Genomic DNA, 15,889 nt, shown 5'->3' with positions numbered 1-15,889 from the left:
CCATACTACATCGAACTTCCTCTGAGTCCGTGGGAGTCCAACGACGAAGTCCACAGTAATCCGCTCCCACTTCCACTCAGGAATCTCAATCTTCTGAAACAAACCACCAGGTCTCTGATGCTCATACTTTACCTGCTGAAAATTCAAATACCGAGCTACATAGGCAACAATGTCCTCCTTCATCCTCCTTCACCAATAACGCTGCCGCAAATCCTGATACAACTTAGCGTCGCCCGGATCAATAGAGTACCGGGAGCTGTGGGCCTCGTCCAGAATCAACTCACAAAGCCCATCCACATTAGGCACACAAATACGACCCTACATCCTCAAGACTCCATCATCTCCAACTGTAACCTGCTTGGCACCTCCGTGCCGCATTGTGTCCCTAAGAACACACAAATGAGGATCATTATACTGCCGATCTCGGATGTGCTCAAATAATGAAGAACGAGCGACTGTGCAAGCTAACACACGACTGGGCTCAGAGACATCTAACCTCACGAACTGATTGGCCAAAGCCTGAACATCCAAAGCAAGCAGTCTCTCACCGACCGGAATATACGCAAGACTACCCATACTGGCTGACTTTCTACTCAAAGCATCGGCCACCATATTGGCCTTCCCCAGATGATATAGGATGGTGATATCATAGTCTTTCAACAGCTCCAACCACCTCCTCTGCGTCAAATTTAGTTCCTTCTACTTGAACAAATACTACAGACTCTTGTGATCCATGAACACCTCACATGACACGCCAAACAAATAGTGCCTCCAAATCTTCAGCGCGTGAACAATCGCTGCTAACTCCAAATCATGAACTGGATAATTCTTCTCATGAATCTTCAACTGCCGTGAAGCATAAGCAATGACCTTGCCATCCTGCATCAACCCCGCACCAAGTCCAATATGAGATGCGTCACAATAAACTGTATATGGCCCTGAACCTATGGGCAAAACCAACACTGGCACCGTAGTCAAAGTCGTCTTGAGCTTCTGAAAACTCGCCTCACACTCCTCCGACCACCTAAACTGGGCACCCTTCTGGTTCAACCTAGTCATCGGGGCTGCAATAGATGAAAACCCCTCCACAAACCTACGGTAATAGCCTGCCAAACCCAAGAAACTCCGGATCTCTGTAGCTGATGCGGGTCTAGGCCAATTCTTGACTGCCTCTATCTTCTTCGAATCCACTTGAATACCCTCTGCAGAAACAACGTGACCCAAGAATGCAACTGAACTTAACCAGAACTCACACTTCAAAAACTTAGCATACAACTAACTATCCCTCAGAGTCTGAAGAACGACTCGAAGATGCTGCTCGTGCTCCTCCCGGCTGCGGGAATAGATCAAAATATCTTCAATGAAGACAATCACGAAGGAATCCAAATAAGGCCTGAACACTCAATTCATCAAATCCATGAGAGCTGCTGGGGCATTTGTCAACCCGAATGACATCACCAAGAACTAATAATGCTCGTACCAAGTGCGAAAAGCTGTCTTAGGGATATCGGATGCCCTAATCCTCAACTGATGGTAGCCAGATCTCAAGTCAATCTTCGAAAATAGTTGGGCACCCTAAAGCTGATCAAACAAATCATCAATCCTCCGCAGTGGATACTTGTTCTTAATTGTGACCTTTTTCAATTGTCGGTAGTCTATACACATCCTCATCGATCCGTCCTTCTTCTTAACAAACAACTCCGGCGCACCCCAAGGCGAGACACTAGGCCTAATAAAGCCCTTATCAAGAAAGTCTTGCAACTGCTCCTTCAATTATTTCAACTCAGGCAGGGCCATACGATACGGTGGAATAGAAATGGGCTGAGTGCCCGGAGCCAAATCAATGGAGAAGTCAATAACCCTGTCAGGTGGCATACCCGACAGGTCTGAAGGAAATACCTCAGGAAACTCACGAACCACGGGCACAGAATCCATAGGAGGAACATCGGCACTAGAATCACGAACATACGCCAAATAGGCCAAACATACCTTATCAACCATACGCCGAGCCTTCATATATGAGATAACCCTACGGGTAGAATGACCAGGAGTCCCTCTCCACTCAAGACGAGGTAAACCCGGTAAGGCTAAGGTCATAGTCTTGGCATGACAGTCCAAGATAGCGTGGTAAGGTGATAACCGGTCCATCCCCAATATGACATCAAAATTAACCATATCCAAAAGTAACAAATCTACACGAGTCTCAAGACCCCCAATCACAACTATACATGAACGATGGAAACGATCCACCACAATAGAATCACCTACCGATGTAGATACATATACAGGAGAACTCAAGGAATCACTAGGCATGACCAGCTACGGTACAAAATAAGATGACACATAGGAGAATGTAGATCCTGGATCAAATAGAACTGAAGCATCCCTACTATAAAATAGAACAGTACCTGTGATAACTGCTGTTGATACCCAATTTTTCCCTGTATTTTTTAACTTGAAAAATACCTTCAAAATAGCATGTATATGCATATATAAGTATGTCCCAATGTTTTATTATTTTTCCCTAATTATTTTTTTAAAAGACTTTTAAATCAATTTATTGCCTTCTTTTATCAAGAAAAACTCAACAATTATTCCCAAAATTATCATTTTGGTAATTCATTTATTGGATTCTCATATTTACACTAAAAGTTTAGCCAACATAATTTTTGCATATTTTTATAAATTTGCTTAGTATTTTTTAAGCTAAATTGCACGTAATTGCAATACTGGCCTCTTTTAAGATTTAATTGTATTTATAGTTATAAAATAGACTCCAATATTTTTAATTTAATAATTATGTATTGTTAATCATTTTAGTTCCTTTAATTTACTTCCAGAAATTATTTTACTATTTTTATAAAATAAATGAGGGAAAAATGGCTATTTAAATGATAGCCCATTTGCATTTCAATTTTAGCCGGGTTTGAACCTCTACTTAAACCCAATTCCTTAACCCAATTACCCAGCCCAATTACCTAATCTAGCCGACCCACGACCCTTTTAAATAACCCGCCCGGACTCTCCTTTTAATCCTAGTCGTTGATCACTTAGATCAACGGCTCATATTTGCCCCTTCCTTTTTTTAACCCGACCTAACCCCTAAACCTAATCATTTCCCTTCTGTAGCCACCCTTGAATTCCTCCCCTTTCTCTCAGTTCTCTCTCGAAGCTTCTCAAACCCTAGCCGCCTCCCTCCACTTCCACCCTAAAACCATCGGAATCCATGGCTTTCAAGGCCATCGAAGTCCTATACCGGCCTCCTATAACTCTTACACGCCTAGTTGCTATGGTTTCAAGGTCAAACCTTGAAGAAGCTTGGCCGCGATTTGGTTTCGTTCGAGTTCTATGGCTGTCTCCGACGTTGCTCCGGCCAGCCATGGCTGTTCAAGCCTGATCTTGACTTTTCCTGCTCAGATCAATGACCTTCCAAGCCTTTCTCACCCTCTGGGTTTCTTCTGAAGCCCTAACCTTTTGAGGTTCTTCTGATTTCTTTAGATCTGTTCTAGATCTGTGTTTATCTCTAAGCTTCCAAACGTTTTCAAGTTTCTTTCAAAAACTCTGCTTTCAAAACCTTTATCTTTTCCGATTAGGATTTTTTTTTAGAAGTTTCTCTAATCTTTAGCATGTTCTACTGTGATTCTTATGTGTTGCTCCTACTGTGTTTCTTATGAGTTTTTTCTACTGTGTTTCTTATGTGTTTCTTCTACTGTGTTTCTTATGTGTTTCTTCTACAGTGTTTCTTATGTGTTTCTTCTACTGTGTTTCTTATGTGTTTCTTCTACTGCGTTTCTTTATGAGTTTTTCTATTATGTTTCTTTATGTCGTTCTTCTACTGTGTTTCTTATGTTGTTCTTCTACTGGAAAATGCACGTTAAAAGTCTCAGTTCCTTTCTGAGATTTTTGAACTTAATTCGTTAGTATTTTTTGCCTTGATTACTTGTCCTTTCATCTCTACACTCGATTGATGGCAAAACCCTAAAATTTGGGGTTTCATCCGAATATTGAAACTATTCGCTATGTGATTTGCTTGTTCTTCATCTTTGAACTTGTTTGATTTCAAAACCCTAACTCCTTTGGACCTATTCGAGTTTCTGAAGATTGTTTCATCTACTGCTCGACTGAGTTTCGAAATCTTTGTTTCAGCCTTTGTGTCTTTACATGATTCTGATTTCCTGCTAAGCTCTTCTAGGGTCTTTCTACTGGACCCTCTACATGTTATTTGATACTCTCCTTTTTCTTTGTCACTAAGATGACTACCATGTTCCGATAGTTCACTACTTACTTTTGTGATTGCATGACGCTTTTTCTTTGTCCTAAATTCAGCCTCTCATGCCTAACACTTGTGTACTCTTTATATATGCTGAGCTTCCCCTCTAAAATGACTTTCAATTTTTGACTGATTTCAAACCTCCTTTGTGTAAGTCTGATTGATTCTTTCCTTGTTGTGCTAATTTCCCTGTTACTTGGTTTGATTCGAAAGCCTTCCTTAGCCTTTCTGACTTGGTTTACCCATGAACCAGTAATTTTGAATCCCTGACTCCTTGATTTACTATGTACTGATTGATTTTATTGGGTATCTTACCTTATTTATTTGACCGTGTATTTTAAAGATTCTTCTCTTAATTAAACTATTATGTATTTACCCCTTAATTGTCTACTTTGCACAAGATGCTTACTCAATCTCTTTCCTTAAATGATTTTTGTTCATTACCTTTAAGTTTGAACTCCTTAATTAAAGGAAGTTCTTGTACTGATTGATTTTAATTGGTACACGGTTATTTCTTTCCTTATTTTCTGCCTGTTTTCACACTATAAAACCTGCTCTTTCATTGACACAACACACGAACACTCTTAGTCTTCTAAACTCACACTCACATTCAAAAGCATTCTCTCTTGTTACATGTGTTGTGGCCTGTTTTTCAAGTACTGCTACTGCTGTATTTTGCTTCCTTGAAACTGGTATGTTCTGATTAAGGTTCTCAGCAATCACAACAATGTGTTTATTTACTACCTTTATCTGCATGTCTGCCTACTGCTTATGTATAGTTCATTGTTTACTTTAGTATGTAATTGCCTTCTGCCTATTCTAAATCTATTGTGAGTCCCAAAACCCCACTTCTATGTGTTTATGCTATGGTTTGAGGCATGGCAGTACTGAAAATTATTGTCCATGACTAAAACTTGATCCCCTGGGATCCTAGCCTCTAATATGATGTGTTCTGGCAGATTTATAGGCAGGCCAGCATCCTCCATTGCTGGGCATGCCTAAAGCTTGCCCTAGCCTAAGAAATAGGCTCTTTGCAATTCCCCTATTCCCTTAACCCCTTTTGGGTATCTGTTTGTAGTTGTTTCCCTCTCCTTAGAATTTTGTTCTTCACTTGCACTCTCTCTTAAACTTCAAGTTCTGCCCCCTCTTGTGAGCCTCGCCTTGGGACCCTTTGAGCTCCCTCTGAACTTGGACACTTGAGGGCTGGCCTTTCCACACTGCACTTGTCCCTATTCTGGTGATACAATTTGGGTGTGAGCACTGCCCGGAGTCCCATTGAGGCTCTTAGGGAACTCTGACACACTTAGATTGGAGAAAGGCTTTGGATCAGTGGTCTTTGAGTTGGTCTATCTCATAATCCAGATAGGAAGTCTGAATCAGGCTCTCCTTTGGTTGTATTTTTTTTTTTACTTTTTTGATGTAATTTTTATTCATTCTGGTTTATAATAAACGCTTGGGGCTGGCTAGTGAAAAAGGGTGGGTAACTATGCATGCAAAGGGTAGAAATCATGCCTATAGGTCTATTATAATTTTGCATATTTCAAATACATATAGAAATCATGACTATAAGACTACTGCATTCCTACATATCCAACCTTCATATAGAAACCATGTCTATAGGTATTCTGAATTTTGCATATTCAAATAGAAATCATGCCTATAGGTATATTCTGAGCTCTGCATATCCAACTTCGTATAGAAATAATGCACATAGGATTGTTCAATTCTGCATATTCAATTACATCTAGATACCATGTTTATAGGTCTTAAACGAATTCCGCATCTAGGTACCATGTTTATAGGTTTAAAACAAGCCTCATGCATTTAGATACTACGTCTATAAGGCTTCTGCATTTTATTACCCCATGTCTATAAAGTTTAAAATCAGCAACGTATAGAAAGCATGCCTATAGGAATTTCTAATTGAATCTGATTCGCCTCACTCAATGTTAGATATAAAATCAGCTGTGGATACTGTCAGTTGCAGATCTTATAATCAATTCATTAAGTCCCGCCTCTCTTTTAATAATCTGATTCCCTCACTTAGCAAGTTTAACAAGTAGGTATTCAAACAATTTAATTCAAGCCTTACTATTTTCTGAATTCAGTAGATATCATGTCTATAGGACCCCGTCTTAACACTTAGGCAAGCCATAGGGTAAAACTATAAACTGAATTTGTTTTAACAATTACAACCAGTAGGCAGGACTGATTCGGGCTTCTTATCTGAATTATGTAATGAATCAGTCTGCCTCAACTCTTAAATTCTCTCTTACATTTAGTATTTAATCAGACCTAAACAGTATGCGAAAGTCATGCTAATTATTTGTTTTTCTATTCAAGGAGGTATAATTGAGCCCCTGTTTATTTATATGCTTTCCCCCTAAAATGTGCAATATGTGTTTTGTATGTCGCCTTAGAATTTTTACCTTTCGAAACCTCAAATAAGCCCAATATCTCTCCCCTTTTAGTATTAGTAGTACTAACTGCCTCTGGGATTGATAGGATTGGGGCGGGTAATAGCATGCAATAAGTAATCGAGACCATTCCGCGCTTTAATACCTTAACGGGATGGGAAGGGTAGATATGGATATGATGGCCATGCGATAATGTCACGTGTAGCCCCTCATTGAGGAGTGATTACCGGGCATTGCATGGGATGATCCATATTATTAATAAACCTAGGACCCCTCTCCCTTTATTCTTTTTTTCTTTCTTTTCAGCATTTTAACTCTTTATTTTAAAAATTAGCTTTTTAAATTACTCTTTCAAACCTTGTTTACTTGCAAAAATTTATGTGATGAAATCCCCTCCTATTTGAGCCTTATCTGTTTATAAGCTAATTGTACCCAAATTCAAAATAATTGTCTGGCCGGGAACCACACTAGTGGATTCTGAGGTGTGCCTAACACCTTCCCCTTAGAATAATTTCAAGCCCTTACCCAACATCTGGTTATTCAAATCAAAATCTCCTGGTGTCCTAATGCACCCTAATCATTAGGTGGCGACTCTTCAAAATTGCAAAACCCCTTTCCCAAAAGGAATGAGTTGTCCTTCCAACTGTCAAAAACCCGATTTCACGAGAAAAAGGAGGCGCGACAGCATGGCGACTCCACTGGGGAATTTTTTTTCCAGGCTTTTACCATTTTAGGCTATTATTGTGAATTTATGCTTCTTTATGCGCAATTATTTATTTATTTCTTTTAAGTGTTCAATTTCCTTTTCAACTACAAAACTGACTTGTCTCATTTTGCTTCTTTCCTTTACTGCTTTCCTTCATTTCCGCTTTAAATTATGAAACTGTTGTATTTACTGTTTTCTTAAACGTGCAAATACATGACAACATGTCTTTAATTATTGCATAATCATGCTCAACATCATATTCCACTCGTGCCAAACAAATCCTATAGCAACGCTTATAATGAGTGGTTGCGCTCGTCCGATATTATCACCCCCTAAATCCGGAAAAGGCGTATTTGCGGTAAAACCAGTCGATCAACGGCGTAGTCAACGGTTCTGTGCCCTTCCCCCTTGAGTTGTCCGCTCTAGGGTACAGTATAAAACCCCATAGAAACCTTACTCTATTTAACTGTGCATGCATCATGGTCAAATCTAGCCGAGTCAGTTATGTTGTCCACATAATGACTCTTTAAGATAGCCTTGTCCAAAGTCCACTGGGTTTCCCTGAAACCCAAACGGACATTATCACGTTCTGTGCATTTATTTGGAGAACTAAATGCTTCATGCTAATTGTTGATATTAAATAGTCGAGTCTGGTGGGGGTAGGGTCTAACCCTTTTGTTTTGCAGAAAATGAGGCACGAGGTCCCCAATTTCGGTATGATTAGCACACCCCCACTCTTGCTGGACTGATGGAGGAGTCTTTCATCGAATGACCAAATCAATAAGTGGAAAGAGAGAGCCGCCAAAGCTAGCGAAAAGTTGGAATATCTGGAATACAGTCGGCTGGAATTGGAAGGAAAAGTGAGGAAGAGAGTCACCGCCTGCTAGAACTCTGAGGAAAACAAAGGAGAACACCTGGCAAAGGCATTTTTACTTGTGAACCTACGCGAGCTGGAGGATTTGATCAACGAGAGCTTTCAACCTGGGGAAAGTCCTTCTGGGACCAAGTAGATAGGAGTTTATTTTCCGCTTTACAAATGTAATAAGGCTAATGGCCATTAGTGATTTTTATTTCTTGCATATTTAGTGTCGTTTTGGGATTCGTCTACCTTTTATCAATAAAATGAGGCATTTAGCATTCTAAGTTCTCCAAATTAATCTGTCGCTAGGCCTACCTCGGGCACAACGAGGCTCCCAAATTAGGACGCGGTTTACATTCTGCAATATGTGTTTAAATATTGCAACATTTTTATGATCCTCACTAACTTGTTACCTTTTTTGTTTTTACTTTTTGTTTATTTATTCCCCTCCCCAAAGGTTAGTTCGTGAACTCTGGCAACATCATCCTATTTCACAAGATCCAGGGGCCCTCCACCCACTCTTCCTCTCAGTCCTATCAGACACAAGAACAAAGGGAAGATGGAAGATTTAAACAACGCCAGAAAGGAAAACTCAACTGAACGAGCAGAGGTCAATCTCGGTCATGGTACTTTGGTTCCCAAGGAAAATGCATCCCAACTAGAGCAAAAGCTGCAGAAATTTCGGGAAGAACTTGATCAGGTCCGGAATCTGGCGAATTTGTCATTTTCCCTCACTACTCCGGATATCAATTTCCCAAATGCTCAGAACCCTACACCTCCACAGAATCTCCCAAAGCAACAGAACCATCCCGCTCCTCACCACCACTGCAACACCTGCCATACTTCCAACAATACCCCGCTGCTCATCCCGGAACCACAAAACTCCACAAATGACCACTGCCACACCCACCATAATACCCCCATCTACGTGGAGACTATGCCGCCACACAACCCATCTCAAGCACGCCCGAGTCTGATGATAAAGATTTGCTTATCAAGAACCTGGCTGAAGAACTTAAGAAATTGACCAGCCGGATCCAGGGTGTTGAAGGAAACAAGGGAATTGAAGGGTTGAATTATGAAGATTTTTGCATACAGCCCGATGTCGAACTGCCCGAGGGGTACAAACCTCCTAAGTTCGAGATGTTCGAGGGAACAGGTGATCCCAAGGTCCATTTGAGGACATATTGTGACAAGTTGGTTGGGGTAGGAAAAGATAAGAGAATCCGCATGAAGTTATTCGTGAGGAGTCTAAAAGGAGATGCACTATCCTGGTACATCAGCCAGGATCCTAAGAAATGGTCAAATTGGGTCGGTATGGCCTCTGATTTCATGGACAGGTTCATATTTAACACAGAAAATGCGCCGGATGTGTTCTACATTCAGAATCTGAAGAACAAACCTACAGAAACGTTTCGCGAGTATGCTACTCGCTGGAGGTCGGAAGCCGCTAAGGTCGGACCTGCCTTGGAGGAGGAACAAATGAACAAATTCTTTGTCCGGGCACAAGACCCGCAATACTATGAGCGACTAATGATGATTGAAAGACATAAGTTTTCTGATATCATCAAGCTGGGGGAACGAATCGAAGAAGGCATTAAGAGCGGTATAGTCACGAACTTCGAGGCTTTGCAGGCTACAAACAAGGCCTTGCAGTCCGGTGGTGTGTCCAAAAAGAGAGACGTAGGAGTTGTGATGGTTGCACAAAGAACCAAATCTCCCATCAAATACCAAACCTACCCAATGCCTCCACTCACATATCAGCCTACTGCAAACTACCAAGCACCCTCACCCTCTTACCAAACTCCACCATCCACTTATCAGTCACCTCCACCACCCATATATCAGCCCAGTTCACCCAAATATTCCCAACCCGCACATGTTTACCAAGCCTACAATATTCAACCAGCCCACTATCAATCCCCACCTGCACGCCAAAACTTCCCTAGACCTCGACCAAACTTTGACCGAAGACCTCCAAAACAATATACGGCTATTGCCGAACCTATCGACCAGTTGTATGAAAGACTTAAAACTGCTGGTTATGTCACCCCTATCCCTGCTGTAACCCCTGAGAACCTTTCTCAGTGGGTTAACCCAAATAAATCCTGTGCATACCATTCCGGCATGAAAGGACACACCATTGACGAATGTCGTTCTCTGAAAGATAAGATCCAGACCCTAATTGATAACAAGATTATTGTGGCAAAAGAGCCTGCTCCAAATGTCCGCAATAACCCTCTGCCTGACCACAAGGGAGGAGGCATTCACATGATTGAAATAGAGGATGATTGGGATCCCAAGAGATTGATCGGTTTGATCACAAAAGGTGACGACCCAAAGAAACCGATAGTCACCCTTAATCCGATCGTAGTCCTGATTCAGCCCTTTGGGGATGTCGAAGTAAATATGTCCATACCGCTGGAGTTTGAAGCATCACCATCTGCAAAGACGCCAGTGCTAATTGAGGTTGAATTTGTGTCTCCATAAAGGCACCCACACCATTCGAGGTTGCAATTTTACCCCCAAAAGTGCAGGCTCCATTCGGAGTAAAGATAGCCATACCAATTCCAGTGACAATGTTAGCCATAAGATACAAAGGCTATACCATGGGACTACACAGCCGAGGCAAGAAGGAAAGGCAAGGTTATGTTCGGGGAAGTTGTTGCGGCACAGGGTATGACGAGAACTGGTAGAGTCTATACCCCGGAACATCTGGCTGAGTCAAGCAAGCAGGCTTCTAGCTGGCCAACCATCACCGAGACCGGGCCAGATGATCTCTAGAGAAAGATACAGGCCAAGGAATACTCGGTCATTGATCAGCTGAACAAAACACCGGTGCAAATTTCCATCCTTGCTTTGCTACAAAATTCCGATGCACACAAGAATGCCTTGTTAAGGGTGCTGAGTGAAGCATATGTTCCAAGAAACATCACCGGCGGAGAGATGGCTAACATGGTGGGACAGGTAGTGGAAAGTCACAAGATCACTTTTCATGAAGATGAGCTGCCACCAGAAGGGTTGAGTCACAACAAGGCATTGCACATCACCGTACAATGCGAAGATTATTTTATCACCAGAATCCTGATTAATGGGGGATCCAGCATCAATATTTGGCCGTTGGTAACACTCAGGACATTGGGAAAGGGACTGCATAAGATCAAGGACGGGGCCATCAACATAAAAGCTTTCGATTCGGTTTACCAAAGGTCCACCAGTTAGGGGAAATTAGTCTGTTGTTTGACAAAGTGGGGCCTACGTTGGTTCGATGTTGTATTTTCAAGTGATAGATGTGCCGGCATCTTACAATCTGCTGGTTGGGACCGACCCGTGGATTCATGCCGCGTGGGGTCGTAGCATTAACACTACATCAGGCAGTGAAGTTTGAGTGGAACCACCAAGAGGTGATCATTCACAGCGACGGTAGCAATCCCATATACAGTCGCCAGACCATCCCAGCAATCGGAGGCAGAAGAAAGATAGGTGGGGAGACCTATCACCACATCGAGCGAGTCGACGCCGTTGACAAGGACAAATGGTGGGGCAACAAAATCGAGAGCATATTGAATTGGAGTGGGTAGGAACCTGGCAAAGGGCTTGGCAAGAACCTCCAAGGAATCGCTAAGCCCATAAAACTCAAGAAGCAGGGTACCACCTTCGGTCTAGGATATGAGTATACCTGGGAAGAATTCAACGACTGGTCGCCACCATGGCGCGGTCCTTACTATCTGTTGGAGCAGCCAATATCGCGCTTGGAACAGACTTTCCAACTGGCCGATGTTATCTATGGGTCAGAAGAAGAGGAAGCACTGGCAGCGGTGAGGAATTTGTTCCTGGAGGATGATGATATGGATTGTTGTGTCGTTTTCGAGGAGGAGGGGGAGGAAGGCCCTTCCATACAGGCTGTGAGTGGAGGAGCATGCCTCCATAATTGGACCATCAGAACCACCAGAGCCTGGCGAGCCTCGGGGTAGCAAGTCTGAATAAGCATCATGCACTATCTTTTATTTTTACTAGTTTTCTCTTTCGCATTTTAAGTTTCCGCAATAAGATCTTCAATGTTCAAAATAGTTATGGAATTTATCAAAGCATTTTGATTTTTCTTATAAATCAACACTCTTATTATTTTCTCTCATTACTCTACTTATATAGCATTACTATTACTTATCTTGATGAACCGATGACTGTGACATGCAATGAGACAACACAACAAACGGATATAGATTCAGAGGAAGATGACATACCAGAAGAAATTGTTAAGGAAGTTGAGAAGTTTGAAAACAAACCAAAATCGAACCTGGACGAGACAGGAATTGTTAATCTGGGGGATGAAGGAAATGTCAAGGAAACGCGAATCAGTGTTCACTTATCGTCATCAGAAAAGAAGGAATACACAGAGTTTCTAAGAGAATATGAGGACATATTCGCCTGGTCATATAATGACATGACAGACCTAAGCACGTCTATTGTGGCTCACAAACTACTAACAGACCCGACATGTCCACCGGTAAAGCAGAAGCTCAGAAAGTTCAAACCTGATATGAGTCTGAAAATCAAGGAAGAAGTCACTAAACAGGTCAAAGCTAAAGTTCTCAAGGTCGTTGAGTATCCGACATGGTTAGCTAACATTGTGCCAGTACCAAAGAAGGACGGGAAGGTTAGAGTCTGTGTCGACTACCGGGATCTCAACCGGGCCAGTCCGAAAGACGACTTCCCTTTGCCAAACATACACATCCTGATCGACAATTGCGCCAAGCATGAATTGCAATCATTTGTGGATTGTTTCGCCGGTTACCACCAGATTTGGATGGATGAAGAAGATGCTGAGAAAACGGCTTTCATTACGCCGTGGGGAATGTACTGCTACAAGATGATGCCGTTTGGTTTAAAGAATGCAGGGGCCACCTACATGAGGGCTATGACCACCATTTTTCATAATATGATACACAAAGAGATCGAGGTGTACGTAGGTGATGTTATCATCAAGTCCAAGAAGGCCACCGATCAAATGAAAGATTTGAGAAAGTTTTTCAATAGGTTGCGAAGGTACAACCTGAAACTGAATCCCGCGAAGTGTGCACTTGGGGTCCCCGCCGGAAAGTTGCATGGGTTTATTGCTGGATCCATCAAAGGTCAAAGCTATTCAAGAATTGCCACCGCCAAAGAATAAGAAGAACGTGATGAGTTTCTTGGGGAGACTCAACTACATCAGCCGGTTTATAGCCCAATCTACGGTCATCTGTGAGCCGATCTTCAAGATGTTGAAGAAGGATGCTGCCACCAAGTGGACTGATGACTGCCAGAAAGCTTTCGACAAAATCAAGGAGTACCTGTCAACACCACCAGTTTTGGTCCCGCCCGAGCCGGGTAGACCTTTACTACTCTACAATCCAGTATTAGATGGTGCCCTCGGTTGCGTCCTGGAGTAGCATGATGAAACAGGGAGAAAAGNAAGCCCGGTATTCTCTTTTGGATTGCACCTGCTGTGCTTTGGTTGGGTAGCTCAGAAGCTGAGACACTACTTCTGTGCCTATACCACATATCTCATATCAAGGATGGATCCTTTGAAGTACATCTTTCAGAAGCCCATGCCCACTGGCAAGCTCGCCAAGTGGAAAATCCTGTTGAGTGAATTCGACATTGTCTACGTAACTCAGAAGGCAATCAAGGGACAGGCACTGCAGATCACCTTGCTGAAAATCCTGTAGATGGAGAATACAAACCCCTGAAGACGTATTTTCCTGACGAATAGGTATCATTCATAGGAGAAGACATTGCAGAATCCTATGATGGCTGGAGAAGGTTTTGGACGGAGCAGTAAATTTCAAAGGAGTTGTCATAGGAGCAGTCCTAGTATCAGAAATCGGTCAGCATTATCCGGTGTTTGCAAAACTCAGGTTCCCGTGCACCAACAATATGGCCGAGTATGAAGCCTGCATCCTAGGGCTCAAGATGGCTATTGACATGAGCATACAAGAGTTGCTAGTAATTGGGGATTCAGACTTACTCATACATTAGGTCCGAGAAGAATGGGCAACCAAGAACTCCAAGATACTCCCGTATCTGCACCATGTGCAGGAACTGAGAAAGAGGTTCACAAAGACAGAATTCCGACATGTTCCCAAAATCCAGAATGAATTCGCCGATGCATTGGCTACCCTATCATCCATGATACAGCATTCGGACAAAAACTTCATTGATCCTATTCCAGTAAAGATCCACGATCAGCTGGCTTACTGTGCCCATGTTGAGGAAGAAGCAGACGGAAAACCTTGGTTTCAGGATATCAAGGAATATTTGACAAAAGGAGAATACCCAGAACTTGCAAATCCTATTCAGAAACGCGCACTTCGGAGGCTATCCAACAATTTCTTCCACAGTGAGGGAATCCTGTATAGGAGGACTCCTGATTTGGGACTACTCAGGTGTGTCGACGCAAAGGAAGCATCCAAGCTGCTAGAAGAAATCCATGCTGGGACCTGTGGTCCACATATGAACGGCTTTGCCTTAGCCAAGAAGAAACTCTAGGCTGATTACTTTAGGATGACTATGGAAACGGACTGCATCCAGTATGTCCAGAAATGCCATCGCTGTCAGATACATGCAGACATGATAAAGGTACCTCCAAACGAGCTTAATGCAACAAGCTCACTGTGGTCGTTCGCTGCTTGGGGGATGGATGTTATTGGACCAATTGAGCCTGCCGCTTCCAACGGACACATATTTATCCTGGTAGCAATCGATTATTTCACCAAATGGGTCGAAGCAGCATCTTAGAGAGCAGTAACAAAGAAAGTTGTGGCAGATTTTGTCTGCGACCGTATTGTTTGTCGATTCGGGATTCCTGAATCAATCATCACTGATAATGGCTCCAACCTCAACAGTGACTTGATGAAAGCCATGTGTGAAACCTTCAAGATCATACACAAGAATTCTACAGCCTACAGGCCTCAGATGAATGGAGCTGTAGAAGCCGCCAACAAGAACATCAAGAAGATATTGAGAAAAATGATAGAGAAACATAAGCAATGGCACGAAAAGCTATCATTTGCTCTGTTGGGGTATCGCACCAAAGTCCGCACATCAACCGGGGCAACCCCCTATGTGCCGGTTTATGGTACAGAAGCCGTCATTCCCGCCGAAGTAGAAATTGAGCTCGACGATGCAGAATGGGTGAACAGTCGTTACGAGCAGCTGGCTCTTATAGATAGAAAAAGAATGAATGCAGTTTGCCACGTTCAGCTTTATCAGAACAGAATATCCAGAGCCTTCAACAAAAGAGTCAAATCGAGACAATTCACACCAGGGCAGCTGGTATTAAAGAAAAATTTTCCGCATCAAAATGAAGCCAAAGGGAAATTCTTTCCCAACTGGCAAGGTCCATACATGGTTCAACGGGTTCTGACAGGAGGAGCCCTCATACTTGCAGAAATGGACGGAGAAGTTTGGCCAAAGCCGATTACTTCAGATGCAGTCAAGCGTTACTATGTGTAATCTTTATGTTTCCCCTATGTGATTGTAGTTTGAACTACGTCTGACCTGATTCCCGTTTAAGAGGTGATACGTAGGCAGCCCTATGGGTTCGGTCACAATTCAATAAAAATTTCATTTCCCGCAATTGGAAACTGGGGCAAAAT

The sequence above is a fragment of the Nicotiana attenuata genome, unplaced genomic scaffold, assembly GCF_001879085.1.
Source record: "Nicotiana attenuata strain UT unplaced genomic scaffold, NIATTr2, whole genome shotgun sequence".
NCBI lineage: Eukaryota > Viridiplantae > Streptophyta > Magnoliopsida > Solanales > Solanaceae > Nicotiana > Nicotiana attenuata.
This window is presented reverse-complemented; position numbering follows the sequence as displayed.